The 23,879-nt window shown below is 45.3% G+C and overlaps 1 protein-coding gene across 6 annotated transcripts in view; it reads left to right on the top strand.

The window, feature by feature from the left end:
• prickle2 (prickle planar cell polarity protein 2) overlaps positions 1-23,879 on the top strand; it is a 170,108-nt gene that overhangs the window by 106,345 nt on the left and 39,884 nt on the right. The window contains exon 2 of one of the 6 annotated variants that reach the window (XM_033036654.1): positions 6,656-6,758. The exons of 4 other annotated variants lie outside the window; for them this stretch is intronic. The gene's annotated coding sequence lies outside the window, so the exon portion shown is untranslated. Of the gene's footprint in view, positions 1-6,655; positions 6,759-14,560; positions 14,582-23,879 lie in introns of those variants that run through there. One more of the 6 variants, XM_033036655.1, reaches the window with a different exon arrangement.

Genomic DNA, 23,879 nt, shown 5'->3' with positions numbered 1-23,879 from the left:
TGGGTTTTATTAAGCCACAAGTGTGTGGGTGCGGGTAAGGAAACGGGCATTCGACCAAAGTAACTGCAGATGCTGTAAATCTGATATATTAACGGCATCCTGAAAAGAGGCAGCAGGTCGGGCAGCATCTGCGGGAAGAGAAACTGTCAAAGCTTCACGATTGCGATCCTTCGTCGGGTCCCGAGGTATCCTTTGTAGGGGATGCATTCCGTACCAATCTAAGTCCACATTTCTAAAAGACCGGGCAATGCATTGTATTAACAGTGAAAACCAGGAACTGCAGAGGCTGGTTTACAAAATTAAGACACAAAATGCTGGAATAGCTCAGTGGGTCAGACAGCATTTCTGTCGAGCATCGATAGGTGACGTTGCAATCCAAAAGTCACCTGTCCACGTTCCAACCTGCTGAGTTTTTTAATTGTGATCCTTATTATTCCATTTTGCAACAGTGAACATTGACAGACTATTTTTTCAGGGTAGAGGAATCTAAAACTAGAGGGCAGGTGAGGAGATTTAAGAGGCAACCTTTTCACTCGGAGCATAGTCCGTACCTGGAATCAGCTGCCAGAGGAAGTTGTAGAAGTAGAAACATTATGAATTATGAATTTGGACAAATATATGGATAGGAGGTTATGACCCCAAATGTGCTGTTCTCCCAGTGTGCTTGTGGTTTCACTCTGGCAGTAGAGGAGGTCCAGGACAGAATGATCGGAATGGGAATAGGATTTTGACATGGTTAGCAGACCTTGGTGACCAGAATGTAAGTTTATGTTTTGTTTCGAGATCTACACTGTGGAAACAGGCCCTTCGGCCCACCGAGTCTGCGCCAACCAACAATCTATCCTACACACCAGGGGAAATTTAAAGATGGCAATCAACCTACAAACCTGCACGTCTTGGCGATGCGGGAGGAAATCGGAGCACCCAGATGAAACCCATGCGGTTACAGGGAGAACGTACAAACTCTGGACAGACAGCAACCGGGTCTCTGGCGCTTTAGGCAGCTACTGTACCACCGTGCCGCCAGCGTTCAGCGAAACGTTTGCCTAGTCTATGCTGGATAGTCTGAGGACTGGCTTCACCTCGCCTCCCTTGAGCCTCCCACCCATCTGTCCGTTGTGGGTCGGAGACTGCCTCAACCACGAGCAGTGTCCAGAGGGCAAACTGATCACATGTTAGCAGGAAGTAAAGCCTTTTTCTTGTGTAATATATGCATAAAGAATGTCAGTGTGCAGTTGCATATAGGCAATAAGTGCAGGAACAGGCCTTTTGGCCCTTCGAGCCAGCACCGCCATTCATTGTGATCAAGGGTGATCATCCCCAATCAGTACCCCGTTCCTGCCTTCTCCCCATATCCTCTGACTCCGCTATCTTTAAGAGCTCTATCTAACTCTCTCTTGAAAGCATCCGGTGAATTGGCCTCCACTGCCTTCTGAGGCAGAGAATTCCACAGATTCACAACTCTCTGGATGAAAACATTTATCCTCATCTCCGTTCTAAATGGATTACCCCTTATTCTTAAATTGTGGCCCCTGGTTCTGGACTCGCACAACATTGGAAACATGTTTCCTGCCTCTAGCGTGTCGAAACCCTTAATAATCTTATATGTTTCAATAAGATCCCTTCTCATCCTTCTAAATTCCTGTGTATACAAGCTCAGCCGCTCCATTCTATCAACATATGACAGTCCCGCCATCCCGGGAATTAACCTCGTGAACCTACGCTGCATTCCCTCAATAGCATGAATGTCCTTCCTCAGATTTGGAGACAAAAACTGTACACAATACTCCAGGTGTGGTCTCACTAGGGCCCTGTACAACTGCAGAAGGACCTCTTTGCTCCTATACTCAACTCCTCTTGTTACGAAGGCCAACATGCCATTAGCTTTCACATATTTGTCGTATATGCCAAATAAAGCTATTGACTATTCTTCTACCCAGTGATCTATTCGACATGCATCCCCTTTGATCTCTCATTTTCATACCTTGCTGTTCCATATCTCTCGTTTCCCTCTCCCCTGAGTCTAGAGAAGGGTCACGCCCCATTCCTTCTTTCAGGAGATGCTGCCTGCTCCGCTGAGTTATTCTAGCGTTTTGTGTTTATCCCCTCTTATTCACAGATGTTACTTTGCTGAATCCTTCTGCAGTTTATTTCGAATCTAAAGACCGTCGACTGAATTTCTGCCATTTTGCATTGATGCTCTGTAATCGTTTACCTGCGAGCCCGTCTGTGACACTGACGACCGTGTGTTAGTGCCACATCCCATCAGGCAAGGCCAGCACTTGAATGCAATTGGATAAATAATACCATTATATGGATCGGGGTATCTGCAGTATGAAACTGGATTATGAAAAGTCCTTTATTAATCTCGGATTTGTCATCGTAATTGAACTAGCTGCTTGAACAGCAACTCGTGTTAGCACGAGCATTTTTCGTTCAGTTTAGAGATACAGCGTGGAAACAGGCCCAACGAGTCCACTCTAACGTGTAGGAAGGTAACTGCAGATGCTGGTTTAAACCGACGATAGACACAAAATGCTGGAGTAATTCGGCGGGACAGGCAGCATCTCTGGGGAGAAGGAGCAGGTGACGTTTTGGATCTTCAGCAGGGGCGTGACCCGAAACGTCACCCATTCCTTCTCCCGAGAGATGCTGCCTGTCCCGCTGAGTTACTCCGGCATTCTGTGTCTTTCTTGAGTCCACACTCACCATCCATCACCCATAGTTTGCTTGGGTCACTTGCAACCCCTGAACGTTGATTTCTCTAATTTCCAGCATTCCCTCTCTCCCACCCGAGTCATCCTACTAGTTCCACTGTTTACATTCACGTATCCCGTTGTTCTCACCTCTTCCCCAGCCAACAACGAGCCATTATGGGCTGCATTGTTCCTGAGGTCACCTTGTGCTGGCCATGATTAGTTCTGGCCTTTTCCTCCCTCCGTTTCCCCCCCACCCTATACATTCAGTCTGAAGATTGGTTCCGATCCGAAACGTCACCTGTTCCTTGTCTCCAGAGACGCTGCCCAACCCGCTGAGTTACTCCAGCGCTTTGTGTCCATCACCCGTTCACACTAGTTCTATGAAAGCCCACTTTCTGATCCACTTCCTCCACACTTGGAGCATTTTACAGAGGGCCGATTGACCTACAAGCCCGCAGGTCTTTGCCATGTGGGATGAAACCAGAGCACCCGGAGGAAACCCACGCGGTCACAGGGAGAACATGCAAGCTTTGCACTGGCAGCAGCCGAGGTCTGGATTGATTCCCGGGTGTCTGGCGTGGTGAGGCAGCGGCTCTGCCCGCCATGCCACTGTGTCACCGTACGATACGAGCACAAAGTCGTACTTGGTCATACTAACACCAAGATAATAACTTCCCCAAATAATGAGATTGAGCATATTGGTACGAAGGTACTTGCAATAGATGCGTGACAGTATATGTTTGCTTCAATTGCCCCGCACACTGGATGGAAGGACAAAAGATAGACATGCTGCCTCCTCCTCCAAAGTTAATCATAGCCCTACAACATGGAAACGGGCCCTTCGGCCCAATTTGTCCATGCTGACCCAGATGTCCCATTTGCCCACATTGTTCTCTGGATAATCAGCCATTGAGGGAGTGTAGGTTCACAAGGTTAATTCCCAGGATGGCGGGACTGTCATATGTTGATAGAATAGAGCGGCTGGGCTTGTACACACTGAAATTTATAAGGATGAGAGGGGAACAATCGACAATAGGTGCAGGAGTAGGCCATTTGGCCCTTCGAGCCAGCACCGCCATTCAATGTGATCATGGCTGATCATCCCTAATCAGTACCCCATTTCTGCCTTCTCCCCATATCCCCTGACTCTGCTAATTTTAAGATCTCTATCTAGCTCTCTTTTGAAAGCATCCAGAGAACCTGCCTCCACTGCCCTCTGAGGCAGAGAATTCCACAGACTCACAACTCTCTGTGAGAAAAAGTGTTTCCTCGTCTCCGTTCTAAATGGCTTGCTCCTTATTCTTAAACTGTGGATCTTATTGAAACATATAAGATTATTAAGGGATTGGTAATTGGTAATTGCTAGAGGCAGGAAACATACTCTCAATGTTCGATGAGTCCAGAACCAGGGGCCACCGAAGCCCGCACACTAGCACATACGAGGGACAATTTACAACGTTACCAAAGCCAATTAAACGACAAACCTGCATGTCCTTGGAGTGTGGTAGGAAACCGGAGCACCCGGAACAAAACCACGCGGGTCACGAGGAGAACGTACAAACTCCGTACAGACAGCACCTGTAGTCAGGATCCAGGATCCATATCCATTTCACTTGCACTTTTTGTGCAATGTGACAAATAAACCGTATTGTATTGTATCTGGGTCTCTGGCACTGTGAGGCAGCAACTCTACCGCTGTGCCACCCAAAGGCAGTCTAAGTTTAAAGGGGGAAGGCAGGAGGAAGGGATTGAGGGAACAAAAATCAGCCATGATTGAATGACGGCGAATATGTTGATGGGCCGAATGGCCTAATTCTGCTCCCATGTCACATTGAATGGCGGTGCTGGCTCGAAGGGCTAAATGGCCCACTCCTGCACCTATTGTCTATTGTCTTATGATCCCCCTCGCACCAACTGGGACGACAGATGGCACAATGGGCTAAGTGTTCGGCTGGCAACCGGAAGGTAGCCGGTTCGAATCCCGCTTGGAGTGCATACTGTCGTTGTGTCCTTGGGCAAGACACTTCACCCACCTTTGCCTGTGTGTGAATGTGTGTGAGTGATTGGTGGTGGTCGGAGGGGCCGTAGGCGCAGATTGGCAGCCACGCTTCCGTCAGTCTGCCCCAGGGCAGCTGTGGCTACAGTAGTAGCTCACCATCACCGAGTGTGACTGAGGAGTGAATGAATAATGCGATGTAAAGCGCCTTGAGTATTAGAAAGGCGCTATATAAATCCCATCCATTATTATTATTAACTGACACCAATAAAATCCAGGAGTGAGTGAGAAGCACTGTGTCAAATGGTATACATTTTGGCTATTATTACTGCGTCAGTAAACAATGAGTCAGATCATCCAGTCCATATTTAAAACTGATTTGTTATGGAATGACGAATATTTTGTTGAAGAACTTTGCAGATGCTGGAAAAATCGAAGGTAGATAAAAATGCTGGAGAAACTCAGTGGGTGAGGCAGCATCTAAGTCTGAAGAAGGGTCTCGACCCGAAACGTCACCTTTTCCTTCGCTCCATAGATGCTGCCTTACCCGCTGAGTTTCTCCAGCATTTTTATCTACCCATTGAATATTTTGTTGAATTAGTTTAATATTTTAGTTTAGTTTAGAGATACAGCGTGGAATCAACCCTTCGGCCCACCGGGCCCGCACCGACCAGCGATCCCCGCACTTTAACACGATGCTACATGCACTAGGGACATTTTGTTACATTTATTCCAAGCAAATGAACCTACAAACCTGTACGTTTTTTGAGTGTGGGCGGAAACCGGAGATCTTGGAGAAAACCCACGGGGAGAACGTACAAATTCCGTGCAGACAGCACCCGTAGCCAGGATCGAACCCGGGTCTCTGGCGCTGTAAGCGCTGTAAGGCAGCAACTGTACCGCTGCGCCACCATGCCACACCTTTGTTAACACAATAATGGGGGGGGGTGGACTTTCAGAATTAAAGGACGTTCTCTTAGGAAGGAGATGAGGAGGAATATCTTTAGTCAGAGGACAGTAAATCTGTGGAATTATTTGCCAAAGAAGGCTGTGGAGGCCAAGTCAGTGGATATACTGTATTTATGGCAGGGGTTGATAGATTTTTGATTAAACATAGAAACATAGAAAATACGTGCAGGAGGAGGCCATTCGGCTCTTCGAGCCAGCACCGCCATTCATTGCGATCATGGCTGATCGTCCCCTATCAATAACCCGTGCCTGCCTTCTCCCCATATCCCTTGATTCCACTAGCCCCTAGAGCTCTATCTAACTCTCTCTTAAATCCATCCAGTGATTTGGCCTCCACTGCCCTCTGTGGCAGGGAATTCCATAAATTCACAACTCTCTGGGTGAAAAAGTTTTTTCTCACCTCAGTCTTAAATGACCTCCCCTTTATTCTAAGACCGTGGCCCCTGGTTCTGGACTCGCCCAACATTGGGAACATTTTTCCTGCATCTAGCTTGTCCAGTCCTTTTATAATTTTATATGTTTCTATAAGATACCCCCTCATCCTTCTAAACTCCCGTAGGAGGTTTCGGGGAGAGGGCAGGAGAGTGGGGTTAGGAGGGAGAGATAGATCAGCCATTATGTAAAGCGCCTTGAGTATTCTAGAAAGGCGCTATATAAATCCCATCCATTATTATTATTAAATGGCGGAGTAGACTTGATGGGACGAATGGCCTAATTCTACTCCTATCACTTGCGGCCTTATAACTTTGTAAATATTGAGGGTCAGTGACACAGTTAACTGGTGATTGAACCTGACATTGACATAGTCCAGTCGCCGACTTTTCAGTACAATATATGTTTGCCCACTTCTCCTGTAATAAGCAATCTGATTGTTTGAGGCTGAAATATAATACTGAACAATTGTAATTGGAGTATAATTCACATTTGTAGTTGCATTTTACACTAGTTAAAAATTGTTCATTAAGGATTTTTTAACAATTCTTCTTTATAGAAAGGAAGTTGGCAGAGAGAGTTAATTCAAGTCTACAGACATTCTTCATTGGGGGAAATATACTTACTCTGTGAACTGAACAGCTCAATATACTGTATTGAAGGTAAATTACTGGAAAAGTATAGTGTGTCACATTGCACAAAGATGTCCTTGTATATACTTCCAGACATTTTGACCCAGAAAGCCACCTATACAACACTCAAAAAGAGGCCAGCGCTGCACAGAAGTGAATTGTGTTGAAGTGTCATTAACTAATATGGCATGCTTCAGAATGTTAAATGGCAGTCACGATTAAGTTGTGGACCTCTGGCGAATGTGCCCTGCTGTCAAATATTCATTAGTTTAGTTTAGAGATACAGCGCGACGGGTTGACAACTTTCTCACTCCCAAATTAGGGACAAAATGTCAAAATGTGGGACAAGTTCCCGACGGCAATTCGTCGACCGACTCGGCCGTGGCTGGGTGAATGATGAGTTGGCCCGGGTGCTGGACTGCACACAAAGCCCAGCCGGCAGGCGGGCCAGCTGAGGAGTTTTGGCCCGGGCCGCGCGACGTCGCGAGCAAAGTCCGGCGCCCCATCCAACTCATGAACCGATGAACGGCCATGAGAAGGAGGGGTGGTGGTGTCGTCCGATTGAAGCCATTTACTGTTCATCTTTTATCTGTTTCCATTTAGTGATCATGAGGTCATAAGGAATGGGAGTAGAATTAGGCCATTCGGCCCATCAAGTGTACTCCGCCATTCAATCATGGCTGATCTATCTCTCCCTCCGAACCCCATTCTCCTGCCTTCTCCCCATAACCCCTGACACCCGCACTAATCAAGAGTAATGCTGCCATGGTTGGACATGCAACCAAAGAATTGTACGTTAAGCAATAATTAAGTCATCTTTAACGTGAGGGTGGTGTAGTTATGAACAAAGCACTTTGTTTAAACCTTGCGTTTAAACTCATTAAACTCTTGATTCGAACAAATAACTACTTCCACTGATATCATCGTTAGAAATGTAACCAAAATATTGTGCTTTGTGTAATATTATATGAGGGCCATCTTTAACTTGAGGGCTGTGTAGTCATTATCATTCTATCTAAGTGAGTTGTTTAAAGTCTTCATTCATCGCATTAATTTTTAATGGTGAACAAGCAATTGTAATAAAGTTGTTGACATTAACTTCCAGTTTAATTGATGAAAGTAACCCGAAACTAAGAACAAAATTATGTCACGGCACAGAAGCCTTTCATCCTATGCATTGTACAAGTAGTCTATTTATAAATGGAATCGATTTTGGATTCAAATTAATACTTAAAAGGGGAAACAAAAGCTTACAAAAATATATCTTTTGACATATAATTAAAATTGCATGTCTAATCCTTTCTTGTTTTTCCTCGGGTTATTTAAAGCCTATTCTTCAAAGAAGGTGAGGAACAATTGGGCTGTTTAAAATTCCACTGCCAGCTCGCTAGGAGTCCACCAGCTTCATTATATCAAAATGTAGGAAACAGCAGTAAGCCCGATGGCTTCAATTCAGAAAATTAGCAATCGCTATTCATCGTACGCGGAGCAGAACTTGCTTACTTAAAACGTTAATGTGGGCCATGGAGGAGCTTGGATAGAGTGGGCATGGAGAGGATAGTGGCAGAGTCTAGGACCGGAGGACTTCTTTCCTGTCCATCTTCCATGTTTCAGATGTTGACATCGCTGCCGTCGTCCGCGCTGAAAAGGACACAAGCTTCCGGCGACAATCAGTGGGAGCCATCACTTGTTGCAATAGATGATGGTGGTAGCAGAATTAGCTCGGGATACTTCCAAGTCTGGACGCTTCTGCTATGGGGCCGAGGACTAGAGGTGTTAGAATTAAAGGGCGTTCTTTTAGGAAAGAGATGAGGAGGAATTTCTTTAGTCAGAGGGTGGTGAATCTGTGGAATTTTCTATATTTCTTGCTTTTCTTAACTTTTTTTCCTACTATTAAATTTAAAATAAGAAGTTGTACATGAAATGTAATATGTTATTCATGTCTTATATTATTGTACATCACTTCTAATAACAATATTGTAAAAAAAAGAAGGCTGTGGAGGTCAAGTCAGTGGGTATTTTTAAGGCGGCAGAGATAGATAGATTCCTGGTTAGTACAGGTATCAGGAGTTCTGGGGAGAAGGCAGGACAATGGGGTTAGGAGTGAGAGATGGATCAGCCATGATTGAATGAAGCAGTAGTCTTGATGGGCCGAATGACCTGATTCTGCACCTATCACTTAGGTACTTATCAATCTGTATTTTTGTGGAAGGGCCATGTCTACACGTGCCCTTTCCTGCCCGCAGTGACCTCGTTCAGAAAGGGATGAAGCTGCTAACTGCTCTAAATAATATTGCCCAATGGCTTTCAGGAGCGTTAATAACACAATCAAGGGCGATTCATTTCATCGGGCATTTCTTAACCTTCACACACAAATCGCCATGATAGCACTTGGGGTGGCACGGTAGCCTTACAGCCCTTGCAGCGCCGGAGACCCAGGTTCGATCCCGACTACGGGTACTTGTCTGTACGGAGTTTGTACGTTCTCCCCGTGACCGCAGGGGTTTTCTCCAAGATTTTCGGTTTCCTCACACACTCTAAAGACGTGCAGGTTTGTAGGTTAATTGGCTTGGGTTTGTATACACGGTATATGTGTAAATTGTCCCTAGTGTGTTAATGTGTGGGGATCGCTGGTCGGTACGGACCCGGTGGGCCATTGTGCCTGTTTCCGCGCTGTATCTCTAAACTAAACTAAACACATTGGGAAGATTGATGTTGCTTTCATTTCTCACTTCATCAAGCCTAATATTTTCTCAAGAGCATGGAAATGTCTGTGTGGAAGGGAAAAAAGCTGATTAATACCAAATCTTGTCATGACCTCACCTCATGCATTGTTTTGAAATATGTTCACAGTTTTAAACGGGCGAAGATTTCCAGATACCATCTCCAACCTTTTCTCGGCACTAAATCTAATATGTTCTCATTCCTGGCATCCGTCCTAAGTATTGAGTAAGCAGCAAATAATCTCCTCTTATCGCCTTTTGCATTTAGTGGCAGTGTATGGGCCCACTATTTGGTTTAGTTTAGTTTAGAGATACAGCGCATAACAGGCCCTTCGGCCCATCGAGTCCGCACCGACCAACGATCCCTGCACATTAACACTATCCTACACTAGGGCCAATTTACATTTATACCAAGCCAATTAACCTACAAACCTGTACGTCTTGTGTGTGGGAGGAAAGTGAAGTTCTCAGAGAAAGCCCATGCAGGTCACGGGGAGAATGTACAAACTCCGTACAGACAAACACCCTTAGCAAGGATCGAACCCAGGTCTCTGGTGCTGTAAGACAGCAACTCTACCGCTGCGCCTCCGTGCCGCCCATGTTGAATGTTTAGTGTGAAATTCCAAAGTACTTGGTTGCTCTTTAAATTTGATTCGGACCATAGGACAGTATGACCTCCATCCTGATCCCGGGTGCTGTCTGTGTGGAGTTTGCACGTTCTCCCTGTGACCACGTGGGTTTCTTCCGGGTGCCACATCTCAAAAACGTGGGAGACTGAAGGTTAATTTGGCTTCTGTAAATTGCCCCTAGTGTGTAGGGAGTGGATGAGAAACATCGAACTACATAAAACATAGGACTAGCGTGAATGGGTGATCGATGGTCGGCGTGGACTCAGTGGGCCGAAGGGCCTGTTACCATACTATATCTGTAAACTGTAACTAAACCAAACTATATCTGCCAAATGCGGGTCTTATTACACCTTTTGTCCACCATTCTGTAAAAAAAGATATTTTGTTGAGGAATTGTTTTGTTAAAGTTCCAGCTGGTGCTTCTTAAGAATAGATAATAGATTAAAATCATCCAGATTTTATTAATTTATAATATAACGGTGCTAAATCTGGGATTAATTTAAATGCTCTCTTTGCCCATCTTTATTGGTACCTGGGAGGGGCATGATAGTTAATATGTACTTTAAACTTAGTGCAAGAGTTGCAAGTATTCCATGTTGATGTATCTTAGCAATTTGCTAACATCCACTACTTGCATTTATTTATTTTTTAAATTATTTCTCTTCAGTATTACTATCATTACAATAAGAACTTTTTTTCAACATGAACATCAATATTATTTGGAGAAACTATTATATTAAGTCTTGATTAAACTCCAGAGGAAAATGGTCCCCTTTTAACCATAAAATCTGTTTGTAGTTAAAGTAGTGCTTATGGGGGGTGGAAGATTGCAACCTTCACGTGGTCCGCCCTGTTTTGACTAATGCAATCAACTCGGCGTGCGCAAACGGAAGATCAAATAGAACAAGTTGTCCAACAACTGTAGGCTGTGCACGCCACACGAAAGAAGAAGAAGAAGTGCATATGGAAGACCATGAATCTAATGATAAAATGTTACAGCTTAGAAGAAGGCCATTCGGCCCATTGTGGTCATGGTGTACTGCTTTAAATTTAGTATCTGGTAAATTGCAATGAGCTGTATAAGTCACATTATAATATGTGTGGCACGGTGGCGCAGCGGTAGAGTTGTTGCCTTGCAGTGCTTACGGAGCCAGAGACACAGGTTCGATCCTGACTACAGGTGCAGTTTGTCCGTTCTCCCCGTGTCCGCATGGGTTTTCTACAAGACCTTCGGTTTCTTCCCACACTCCAAAGGCATACAGGTTTGTGGGTTAATTGGTATAAATGTAAATTGTTTCTGGTGTGTGTAGCATAGTGTTAGTGTGCGGGGATCGTTAGTCGATGTGGACTCGGTGGGCCGAAGGGCCTGTATCCGCACTGTATTTCTAAACTAAACTGTTTTTTACATTATTTAACGTTATAACTAAAAAGGAAACAAGAACACCACATATTTCCTTGGATAAATTAATTTATATATATCGCTGTGTATCACATTTTGAACACGTAAACAGGTAAATGCTGGTCTACAGTTAATCAAACATTTAAATTATATCATAATACAAACTCTTTTTATGTAACCAGGATAGAAATTAAACACTAGAGTCCATCATATTTATATCTGTCCAATTTCACCATAACTTACTATATGACTTGGTTTAGTTTAGAGATACAGCACAGAAACAGGCCCTTTGACCCACCGAGTCCGCGCCGACCAGCGATCCCCGCACACTAACACTATCCTACACACACACAAGGGACAATTTACAATTATACCAAGCCAATTAGCTTACAAACGGGTACGTCTTTGCAGTGTGGGTGGAAACCAGAGCACCCGGAGAAAGCCCACGTGGTCACAGGGAGAACGTACAAACTCCGTACAGACAGCACCCGTAGTCAGGATCGAACCCGGGTCTCTGGCGCTGTAAGGTGGCAACTCTACCGCTGCGCCACCGTGCCGCGCCGTTTCTTAAAAAGTACATTTTATTTTAATAATTGGTTCTGCCGTTCTGGTTTTTCATCCCATGTAGTTCCGTGGAACAATCCTTTACCTTAATTTTGAATGACCAGATTTTAGTTTCTTCTTCACAATGTTGTAATGGTAAACTGAACATCCAGGCCGGTCATGTTCATTTTCAGTGGTCATGGATTGCCATGGCTGGAAGGGATCGGTGGTGAACTGTGTGCTTGCTTTCATCGGTCAGGGCAGGGTATGAGTCAGAAAGTCAGGATTCAGCCTTGGTTAGGCTGCATTTAGAGTATTGCTGGTATTCATTTCTGGTCACCCCATTACAAGGATGATGTGAAGGTTTTGGAAAGGGTGCAGAGAGGGTTCACCAGTAGGGTCGCCAACTGTCCCGTATTAGCCGGGACATCCCGTATATTGGTTTGTCCCATACAGGACCGCCCTTGTCCCGTATTTGATTGCTACTACTTGGGTCGAGGGGACTGTCGGATCGGAGTGCCGTGTCCGGCCCAGCCTCAACTGTTGCCCGTGGAGTGCAGAAGCAGCGCCTTGCCCGTGGCCCCGTCGGTCGGCAGCCCGGCCAGCTGTCCGACCTTCGGACCTTCGCTTACCGCCGACATCAACACCCCTCCTTCTCACGGCCGATCATCGGTTCATGAGTTGGATTGGGTGCCGGACTTTGCGAGCGACATCACATGGCCCGGGCCAAAACTCCTCAGCTGGCCCGCCGGCTGGGCTTTGTGTGCAGTCCACCACCAGTCCAGCATCTATGGAGAGGTCTGCAGAAGGTCTGAAGAAGGGTCTCAACCCAAAATTGGGACGGCAGATGGCACAATGGGCTAAGTGTTCGTCTGGCAACCGGAAGGTAGCCGGTTCGAATCCCGCTTGGAGTGCATACTGTCGTTGTGTCCTTGGGCAAGGCACTTCACCCACCTTTGCCTGTGTGTGAATGTGTGTGAGTGATTGGTGGTGGTCGGAGGGGCCGTAGGCGCAGATTGGCAGCCACGCTTCCGTCAGTCTGCCCCAGGGCAGCTGTGGCTACAGAAGTAGCTTACCACCACCGAATGTGACTGAGGAGTGAATGAATAATGCGATGTAAAGCGCCTTGAGTATTAGAAAGGCGCTATATAAATCCCATCCATTATTATTATTATTAAAATGTTCACCCCATCCTTCTCTCCAGAGATGCCGCCTGTCCCGCTGCATTACTCCAGAATCTTCTGACTACGTTCACCAGAATGTTGCCTGGACGAGAGGGCGTTAGCTGCAGGGAGAGGTTGTTTTCTCTGTAACACCAAGGTTTGCGGGGAGACCTGATAAAAGTGTATAAAATTACAAGGGGCATAGATACAGTAGACAGCCAGAACCTTGTTCTCAGGATAGAAACATCAAATACTAGAGGGTATAGCTTTAAGACAAAGGGGACAGAGTTTAAAGAGATGTGCAGGCCAGGTTTTTATACACAGCAAACAATAGTGGCATTTAAGAGATGTTTGGATATGGGGTAGACACGAAATGCTGGGGTAAATCAGCGGGACAGGCAGCATCTCTGGAGTGAAGGAATGGGTGATGTTTCAGGTCGAGACCCTTCCTCAGATAGGGTTTTGGATGCGCGAGAAATGGAAGGATATGGAAGAATAGAGGGATATGGATTATGTGCAGGTAGATGAGAGTTGGGCTTGCAATTATATTCAGTACAGACATAGCGGACTGTAGGCTCTGTTCTTGTGTTGTTCTGTTCTATGGTCTATGCTACTTGGTCCCAGGATACTTTCAAGAGTGAGCTAGATAGAACTAATATATCAATTAAACTAGTTGGTCACAGGTCAGAGGAGGTTTAATCTAAGTGTAAAGATAGCGGAGTCAGGGGATATGGGGAGAAGGCAGGAACGGGGTACTGATTGGGGATGTTCAGCCATGATCACCTTGAATGGCGGTGCAGGCTCGAAGGGCCGAATGGCCCACTCCTGCACCTATTAGACATTAGTCTATTGTCTATGATGTAGTAAAGACAGTAAAAATGTATCCAAGAGAGAGTTGGATATAGCTGTTGGGGCTAACAGAATCAAGGGATATGGGGAGAAAGCAGGAACGGGGTACTGATTGGGGATGTTCAGCCATGATCATATTGAATGGTGGTGCTGGCTCGAAGGGCCGAATGGCCTACTCCTGCACCTATTGTCTATGTTTCTATCCAAGTGAGTATTTCTTTCTACAGGATGTGCAGAGTGGCAGAAGATTTTTTTTTTTTAAGGTTCCCAAGTCTGGAGCACACTGGGAGGGCCAGCACTGTAGAGTGTGGGATGTTTGTGAATGTTCTAGCAACTGCTAAATTAATGAGATGAATCTGTTCTGATGTGTGGTGCCGTGCGCTCATCAATCTATTTATGGCTGGACCATTGATTCATTCTGCCATCGTCTATTAACCACAGCTAAACCTCAGCATCCCAATGCATGCCTGTTGGCCAGGGCTCATCACTGATCAATTCCTCACCGAGTGATACAGCATGTAAACAGGCCCATCGGCCCAACTTCCAGGTGTGAATGATTCCAGGAATGAGGGGGTTAGCATATGATGAGCGTTTGACAGCACTGGGCCTCGACTCGCTGGAGTTTGGGGAGGGACCTTATTGAAACTTACCGAATAATGAAAGGCATAGATAGAGTGGATGTGGAGAGGATGTTTCCACTGGTGGGAGAGTCTAGGACCAGAGGTCATAGCCTCAGAATTAAAGGGTGCTCTTTTAGAAAGGTGAGGAGGAACTTCTTTAGTCAGAGGGTAGTTAATCTGTGGAACTCATTGGCATAGAGGGCTGTGGAGGCCAAGTCAGTGGATATTTTTAAGGCCGAAATAGACAGATTCCTGATTAGAACTACTCCTGCTATTTTTCTATGTTATGGGGAGAAGGCAGGAAAATGGGATTCGGAGGCAGAGATCAGCTCTGATTGAATGACGGACTTGATGGGCTGAATGGCCTAATTTTACTCCAACTTTGAACTTGCCCACACCGACCAACATGTCCCACCTACACTAGTCCCACCTGCCTGCTTTTAGCCCATCTCTCTCTAAACCTATCCTATCCATGTTTAAATGTTTCTTAAACATTGAGATCATCCCTGCCTCAACTACCTCATCCGACACCCACCACCCTTTGTGTAAAACTGTTAGCCCTCAGGTTCGCATTAAATCTTTCCCCCTCTCACATTCAACCTATGTCCTCTGGTTCTCTATATCCCCCCCACTCTTTGCAAGTGACTCGGTGCATGTGACTGTGCATGTACCCGATGTGTTCCTCTCATGATTTTGTACACAGTTTTCTTCACCAGAAGCACACTGGTGCCTTCACATGAATGTAGAGCTGGCTGAGTATCCCCACCTCCTATGCCTGCACTCTTCGAAAGTTAAAATGTTATTTACTTAACCTCCAAGAGCTTTTCCAACCCTTCCATTGCATGGCTTATTTTAAATAGAGAAACTATGCTGTTGATTAGTGTGGCACGATGGTGCAGCGGTAGAGTTGCTGCCTTGCAGCGCCAGAGACCCGGGTTCGATATCGACTATAGGTGCTGTCTGTGCATAGTTTGCACGTTCTCCCCATGTCCAAGTCCGAGACCTTCAGTTTCCTCCCACACTCCAAAGATGTACATGTTTGTAGGTTAAATGGCTTGGTATAAGTGTAAAGTGTCCCTAGTGTATGTATGGTAGTGTAAAAGTGCGGGGATTGCTGGTCAGTGCGGACTCGGTGGGCCGAAGGGCCTGTTTCCGCACTGTTTCTCTAAACTAAACTGAAACTAAATCATCTGTTCCACCAAACTTGCCATTCTGCCTCATCCACATGCTCGCCCGAGTCCCGATTTTAACGTGAGAATTGAGGTTTTAGTTTAGTTTAGAAATACAGCGAGGACACACACCCTTTGACCCATCGAGTACACACAGACCAGCGATCCCCGCACATTAACGCTATCCTACACACTAGGGTCAATTTACAATTATGCCAAGCCAATTAACCTGCAAACCTGTACATCTTTGGAGTGTGGGAGGAAACCAGAGCACCTGGAGAAACCCACAGTCGGGATCGAACCACGATCTCTGGCGCTGTGTAAGGCAGCAACTCTACCGCTGTGCCACCGTGCCACCTGGTTTAATAGTGATGTAAAATAATAAATCTTGGGGTAAGTAACGCACTGTTGACTTGCTTCCAGTATTCATCATACCGTTTCCAGTTTAGATTTTTATTGTTTGAAAGCTTGGGATTTGCAGTCGATGATCAGCACAAAGGCTCGCACTGTGGCCCTCGAAAGAAAAAGCTTCCGGCTAAGTTGTAACTCTGCCCAGGGAGAACTTATTTTTCTGCCGCTATTGATGTTGGCCAGCGATTCAGTGGGATCCCTGGTATCAGAAGATGGTTGGACTGCCAGCCACGTTGACTTGCTGGCTCGAAGGGCCGAATGGCCTACTCCTGCACCTATTGTCTATTGCAGGGTTGGGGAACCTGCAGCCTTAATCTAGGCCCTTAAGTGCGGCCTTTTGAATGAATCCAGATTTTGTAGAAAAAATCCTTTTATTTTTATTAATATGTTTTTGTTTGTCTTTTATTATTTTTATTTTTATCTTAAAATGAACGTATTTAAAATACCAAAGAGTAAAAGAAGATTCAACAAAATAATCCTATATCTAATTGAAGTTTCTTGGAATGCGGCCTTATTAGATTACAGCTAACTTAATGCGGCCTAGCAACATGAAAAGGTTCCCCACCCCTGGTCTATCGACTATTTTTCACGCAGCATTCAGAGAAGGGAACGTCTCAAACATTGTACAGCGTGAACTAAAACTCGCGTAAACATATCCTGTAGCGGCGGAAGCATCGCAGGAAAACCCGCACTTGGATAAATATTTTTAAATCGGGAATGAGGGAATTGCAAAGGAAAGGCGTGAAGTCGGACCAAATGGTCTAAATGGTCGCAGTAGGACCAAATGGAAGGAACTGCAGATGCTGGTTGAAACTGAAGATAGACACAAAAAGCTGGAGTAACTTAGCGGGACGGACAGCATCTCTGGAGAAAAGGAATAGGTGACGTTTCGGGTTGAGATCCTTCTTCAATCTCCAGTCTGAAGAAGGGTCTCGACCCGAAACATCACCTATTCCTTCTTTCCAGAGCTGCTGCCTGACCCCGCTGAGTTACTCCAGCTTTTGGTGTTTATCTTCAGCATGAGGTGGGAGCCTTATAAACATAATTATGCTCAATTTGTATCTTAAAATTCTAAAATACACTTGTTGTTTGTTTAGAGTGTGAACTGAACTTCTTTCGTTGCTTGTCATGGTGTTTGCCGAGTTCAATGTTTACACATCTCTCCTTCGTCTCATCCCGAAACATCACCCATTCCTTTTCTCCAGTCATGCTCCCTGTCCCGCTGAGTTACTCCAGCTTTTTGTGTCCGTCTACGGTTTAAACCTCTCTGCACAGTCCTCCCTGCACAGGTTTACGGACTGTTGTGCTGCTACAAAGTAATGGGCCTGTCCCACTTAGGCGATTTATTTTTTGGGCGACTACAGGCTCAAAACTTTCACCACAAAGGCTCGCACTGTGGCCCTCGAAAGAAAAAGCTTCCGGCTAAGTTGTAACTCTGCCCAGGGAGAACTTATTTTTCTGCCGCTATTGATGTTGGCCAGCGATTCAGTGGGATCCCTGGTATCAGAAGATGGTTGGACTGCCAGCCACGTTGACTTGCTGGCTCGAAGGGCCGAATGGCCTACTCCTGCACCTATTGTCTATTGCAGGGTTGGAGAACCTGCAGCCTTAATCTAGGCCCTTAAGTGCGGCCTTTTGAATGAATCCAGATTTTGTAGAAAAAATCCTTTTATTTTATTAATATGTTTTTGTTTGTCTTTTATTATTTTTATTTTTATCTTAAAATGAACGTATTTAAAATACCAAAGAGTAAAAGAAGATTCAACAAAATAATCCTATATCTAATTGAAGTTTCTTGGAATGCGGCCTTATTAGATTACAGTTAACTTAATGTGGCCTAGCAACATGGGGCGACTACAGGCTCAAAACCTGTTGAAAAGTTTTCAGCGACAGTGGCGACAATTTTTGTTGTCGTAGGTGCTGTCGTAGGTTGTCGCCTGGTGAATTCCATTAAAACTAGTCCCTGGCAGTCGCCTCAAGAGTCACCTAAGTGGGACAGGCCCATATGAATGTCATTGTTCCGTTCCAGCACACATGACAATAAAACACCCTTGACTCTAAAGCTTTGGAGGGTGTTGTAGAAACACTTGTACAGCTGAGTGGCTCAATTTAAATTCCCACCCACCTGACTGACGAAGACTAAATATGCCAAAAGCCTTCTTACCCGCCCTACCGAGCTGTGATGCCACATTCATGGAACGGTGCACCTGGACTTCCAGATCCCTTTGCTCTCCAACTCTCCCCCGAACAAGCCATTTCATTGTGCCCGGTGTATCGTCGTGGCCATCCCTCGAGGTTGAGGATGATGGTCTACGATCTGTTTTTTTTTTTAAAGGATTAAGAACAATCTTTAATGAAATCCAGGAGTAATTAAACATTCATTAATTTAGGGAGAGTTTCAATAGATTCATCTTCCGGTATATAGCTAAAAGTGAAGTTCTGATGCTGGGATCTAGGTTCTCGATGGAGAGCTGTGCAACAGGCTATGTTGTTTTTATGGACTCTCAGGTGGATTATGAGTCCAATCCTGGCTTTGAAAGTTCTTCAGCATTCAGGACGGGTAATTCTAGATGGCAGATCGGCCTTTGGTTGTTGCCGCCTCTCTTTCCGTTTTCTTCTATTTTCTTCTAATTCTGCGCATCTCTTGGCTTCGAAGGTCGCTGTTCCTTCTTGGATGATGGTTCGCCAGAGTTTCCTGTCCTTGGCATTGGCATTGTCGATGTCGATTGCACATTTCTTCATGCTGGCTTTTAAGGCATCTTTGAATCTCTTCTTTTATCCGCCTCTTTTACATCTGCCTTCTTTAAGCTGGGAGTAGAAGGTTTGCTTTGGTGGACGTCGTCTTCCATCTGAACAACATGACCGACCCATCTTCGTTGGCTCTTGATGACGAAGGCTTCGATGCTGGATGTTTTCGCTTCATTCAGCCCGCTGACGTTGGTTCTTCTGTCTTCCCTGCTGATATTTAAGCTGCTTCGAAGACATCGTTGATGGAACTTTTCAAGTGTTTTCAGATGGTGTTGGTATGTTGTCCAGGTTTCTGATGCATCCAGGAGCGTTGGAATTACCACTGCCTTGTACACTAACATTTTGGTGTCTGTTCAGATGTCACGATTTTGAAAGACTCTCGTTCGACGACGTCCAAAAGCTGTTCCAGCACACTTAAGACGATGTTGGATCTCGTCATCAAGGTCAACATTGGAGGAGAGGTGGCTTCCAGGGTACGGAAAGTGATCCACATTTTCCAGGGTTGTTTCACCAAGTTGAATTGACGGTTCTTTCCGATTTGTCTCAGTTGGTGACAAATCATTGTGTTCAGTGCATAATCTGAATCTGAAACTAACATTAGGAATTTTTCATTAATATTCACATGACCAGCAATTCTGAGTTCAAACGCAGGTAATAATTACTGCTCTAAATTGATGATCAATCCATCTTTTGGAACATTTGACCTTCTATAATGACATTTATAAAGAGCCATGCTGCCATGGCATGGTTTTATGCCCCATAAATTATTGCAATGGAACCAGAGGGACTGCTAATTATAATGATGTAACTGCATTGACTTGTTCAATCATTGAAGGACACAAAGTGCTGGAGTAACCATGGAATAACAGCATCTCTGCATCAGTATGGATAGGTGACGTTTTGGGTCAGGACCCTTCTTCAGAGTCATTAACTTTGTTTACATTCTGGAGATAGATGGATTGCAAAGTCCGGCACTTTATTTTAAGGATCAACTCAGATATTTCAAGGACGGTATGTTTGCTTGTCGATGGCTTGTTCCAGAAAAGTAAAACAAGCCCACTTTGGTCTCCTTTGGACATTTCCATAGTGTCCGAGTCCCTTTGTTTCACTTGGTATCAGCTGAATGTGAGATAGGAAATCAAGCTAAGAAGTCTTGCAAAGTGTCACAATTTGACATATTCTTTGCTCCGTTAAAACACCAACTTGTGTATCGTGATTTTAGTTTAGAGATCACAGCGTGGAAACACAGCCTTCGGCCCATCGAGTCCATGCCATCCATCCATCACCCACTCTGTTCTATGTTATCCCATTTTCTCATCCACTCCATACACAATGAGAGCAATGAATCTACAAACCCGCATGTCTCTGGGATGTGGGAGGGACTGGCATACACTGTGTGCTCGTTCATCTGACGTAACAACAGAATTAAGTGATATAATTCCCCTCTTCGAGCAGCCGGAGGAAACCCACGCAGTCACGGGGAGAACGTGCAAACTCCACACAGACAGCACCCGAGGTCAGGATTGAACCTGGTTCTCTGGCACTGTGAGGCAGCAGCTTAACCACAGCAGCGCCACTGTGCCAGTTTAGTTTAATTTAGAGATACAGCACGGAAACAGGCCCTTCAGCCCACCGAGTCTGTACCGACCAGCGATCCCCGTACACTAGCACTATTGTACACACTAGGGACAATTTACAATTTTTTACCAAAGCCAATGAGCCTACAAACCTGTACATCTTTGGTGTGTGGGAGGAAACCGGAGCACCCGGAGAAAACCCACGCGAGTCCCATGGAGAAGGTACAAACTCTGTACAGACAGCGCCCGTAGTCAGGATGGAACCCGGGTCGTTGGTGCTGTGGGGCAGCAACTCTCGATATTGTCTCTACAGATTTTCTTACAGCAAATACTGTGCAAGTTTATTGCATTTGAAGTATGTCAACAAGATTGCTCTTAAAGCTATTTAAGTAACTACGACTGTCAAATGGAACAGATGAGGTTGAACAGAATGGTTTACACAAAGCAGCTTGCTGTCGCAAATGGTTGATGAGGGGGGAGTGAATTGTGAAAACTAACAAACTGCTCAAGAGATACCAATTTGCTTGCTTGCTACAGAAATCACATTAATATATTTTCCATAATTCAACCTGTGAAGTAAAGGACGAAGCCTTGTAAATTATAAAGGACAGGTGAAGTTTTGGGCCAGGACCCTTCTTCAGACTGAGAGTCAGGGGAGAGAGAAACTGGAGGTGTGAGGAATCGCAGAGCATTGAAGATAAAGGTCTCGATCCGAAACATCACCCATCCTTTATCTCCAGAGATGTTGCCTGACCCGCTGAGTTACTCCAGCACTTTGTGTCTACCTTTGGCAAAAGTACACCTCCCTTCAGGTCAGACGTCCAAAGGAGTTCAGAGGGTCATAAGTGATAGGAGCAGAATTAGGCCATTCGGCCCATCATGTCTACTCCGCCATACAATCACGGCAGATCCATCTCTCCTTCCTAACCCAATACTCTTGCCTTCTCCCCATAACCTCTGACACCTGTACTAATCAAAAATCTATCTAACTCTGCCTTAAAAATCCATTGATTTGGCCTCCACAGCCTTCTGTTGTTGGCATGCTGTATGCCACACAAGAGCCTCGTCATATTTATAATGGCTTTCAGCAGCGTTTAGGACCCGAGGTGTAAGGGAAAATACACATAGAAAAGGCCATGCAATATATGGGCTTTACATACATAAGCAAGGATTATACCGTAGAGTGATACAGCGTGGAAACAGGCCCTTCGGCCCAACTTGCCCACACCCACCAACATAACCCAGCTACACTGGTCCCACCTGCCATATCGTTCTAAACCTGTCCTATCCATGTATCTAACTGTTTCTTAAATGTTGGGATAGTCCCTGCCTCAACTACCTCCTCTGGCAGCTCGTTCCATACACCCACCACCCTTTGTGTGAAAAAGTTACCCCCCCCAGATTCCTATTAACTTGTTTCCCCTTCACCTTGAACCTATGTCCTCTGGTCCTCGATTTACCTACTCTGGGCAAGAGATTCTGTGTTTAGTTTAGAGATACAGTGCGGATACAGGCCCTTCGGCCCTCCGGGTCCACGCCGACCAGCGATCCCCGCACATTAACACTATTCTACACCCACTAGGGACAATTTTTTACATTTACCAAGTCAATTTTACCTACAAACCTGTACGTCTTTGGAGTGTGGGAGGAAATCTAACATCTCGGACAAACCACACGCAGGTCACGGGGAGAAAGTACAAACTCCGTACAGACAGCACCCGTAGTTGGGATCGAACCTGGGCCTCCGGCGCTGCATTCGCTGTAAGGCAGCAACTCTACCGCTGCGCCACCGTGACAGCCCTACCCGATCTATTCCTCTCATGATTTTCTACACCTCAATAGGATGCATAAGTGCATAGAGTAATGGGGCTGTCCCACTGTACGAGCAAATTCAAGAGTTCTCCCGAGTTTCCCCTGATTCAAACTCAGAGAATTACGGTAATAGCCCCTCGAGGGTACTCGGGGCTCTCGTGGACATTTTTCAACATGTTCAAAAATCTTCACGAGTCTTCATGAGCTTACCGCGTTTCCCGAGTACCTGCCGTTAGCGTTACGAGCCGCTAAGAGACGTCCCAAGCTCCGACGTACCCGCTCCGTACATTCTATGTGCTTACCACGAGTTTGATTTTTTTTTTTAAATTCGGGAGAGCTCTTGAATTACCTCGTACAGTGGGACAGGCCCATTACAAGGCCATGGAGTATTGAAAGCTGTTTTAAGTCAACCCTAGTTGGAAAAACACTAAAACAATACCGTGGGATGATTCGAGATTCAGCAGAGATAAATAATGAATGTGAGCTGGCTTTATCTATGCTCAAAGCAATTCCTCATTTATCCTTGGTTTTTCTTGGGAATACAATGGGAACTAAACGTCAGCTTGATTGTTCAGCACGGATTCTAACTTGGGGGCTGAGGCCCATTCTAAATCGTCAGAGGGCTTCTTAAAGCAATTGGCTTTTGAAAGATTAGCCACAGATGTTGGTTTATTTTTACATTATCCTCCCGGAATGATTTTGAACAGGTGGCACACAGTTCCACTTTTCTTTGATGCACTTACATATTTTTGCCTGCCAGAACTATTTTCTATCTATATTTATGCATACTTGAGATATAATTTCAAAAAGAAGGTTATTTTTCAAAGCAGTTAACTTTCTATGAAATATGTCAACTCCTGTGCTGGAAGTACATTTTCTACACTGAATTGATTTTATTTGAATCAAACAGAAAGCCAGCATGTATTTCCATGTTTTATCCTTGGTTTACATCTTTTTTTGCCTTTAAAATATGAAGGAGTTTTAAAATCTTACAACACAGTTACTTGATATATGGTTCTCGAACAAAAACTATTACTGATTAATTGCAGGAGCAAACTCTCTCTTCCTGACATACACCCTCCACTGCCTCTCTCCACCTCCATTATATTTTTCTCCTCCACTCCTTATCTTTTATCCTTTCCACTGGCCCTCTTCCCCATTCCCGTCCCCTCTTTCCCCCTCCATTTCCCACTCACTATCTTTCGCTCCATTCCCCATTCTCTCTCTCTCCTCCTGTCCATTTCCCCATTCCCTCTCTTCCTCTCCATTTCCCCATCTCTCTTCCCCTCCATTCCGCACTCTCTCTTTCGCTCCATTCCCCATTCTCTCCCTCTCTCCCCCTATCCATTTTCCCATTCCCTCTCTTCCTCTCCATTTTCCCCATTCCCTCTCTTCCTCTCCATTTTCCCACTCTCTCCCTCTCCCCCCCCCCCCTTCATTCTTACACATGTCCATTCTCTATCTCTTCCTCACCCCTCCCTCGCTGAGTGTTGGCACATTGGCCAAGT

The sequence above is a fragment of the Amblyraja radiata genome, chromosome 18, assembly GCF_010909765.2.
Source record: "Amblyraja radiata isolate CabotCenter1 chromosome 18, sAmbRad1.1.pri, whole genome shotgun sequence".
Taxonomy (NCBI): domain Eukaryota; kingdom Metazoa; phylum Chordata; class Chondrichthyes; order Rajiformes; family Rajidae; genus Amblyraja; species Amblyraja radiata.
Note: the sequence above shows the minus strand (reverse complement) of the source record. Positions and strands in the feature narration are given on the sequence as shown.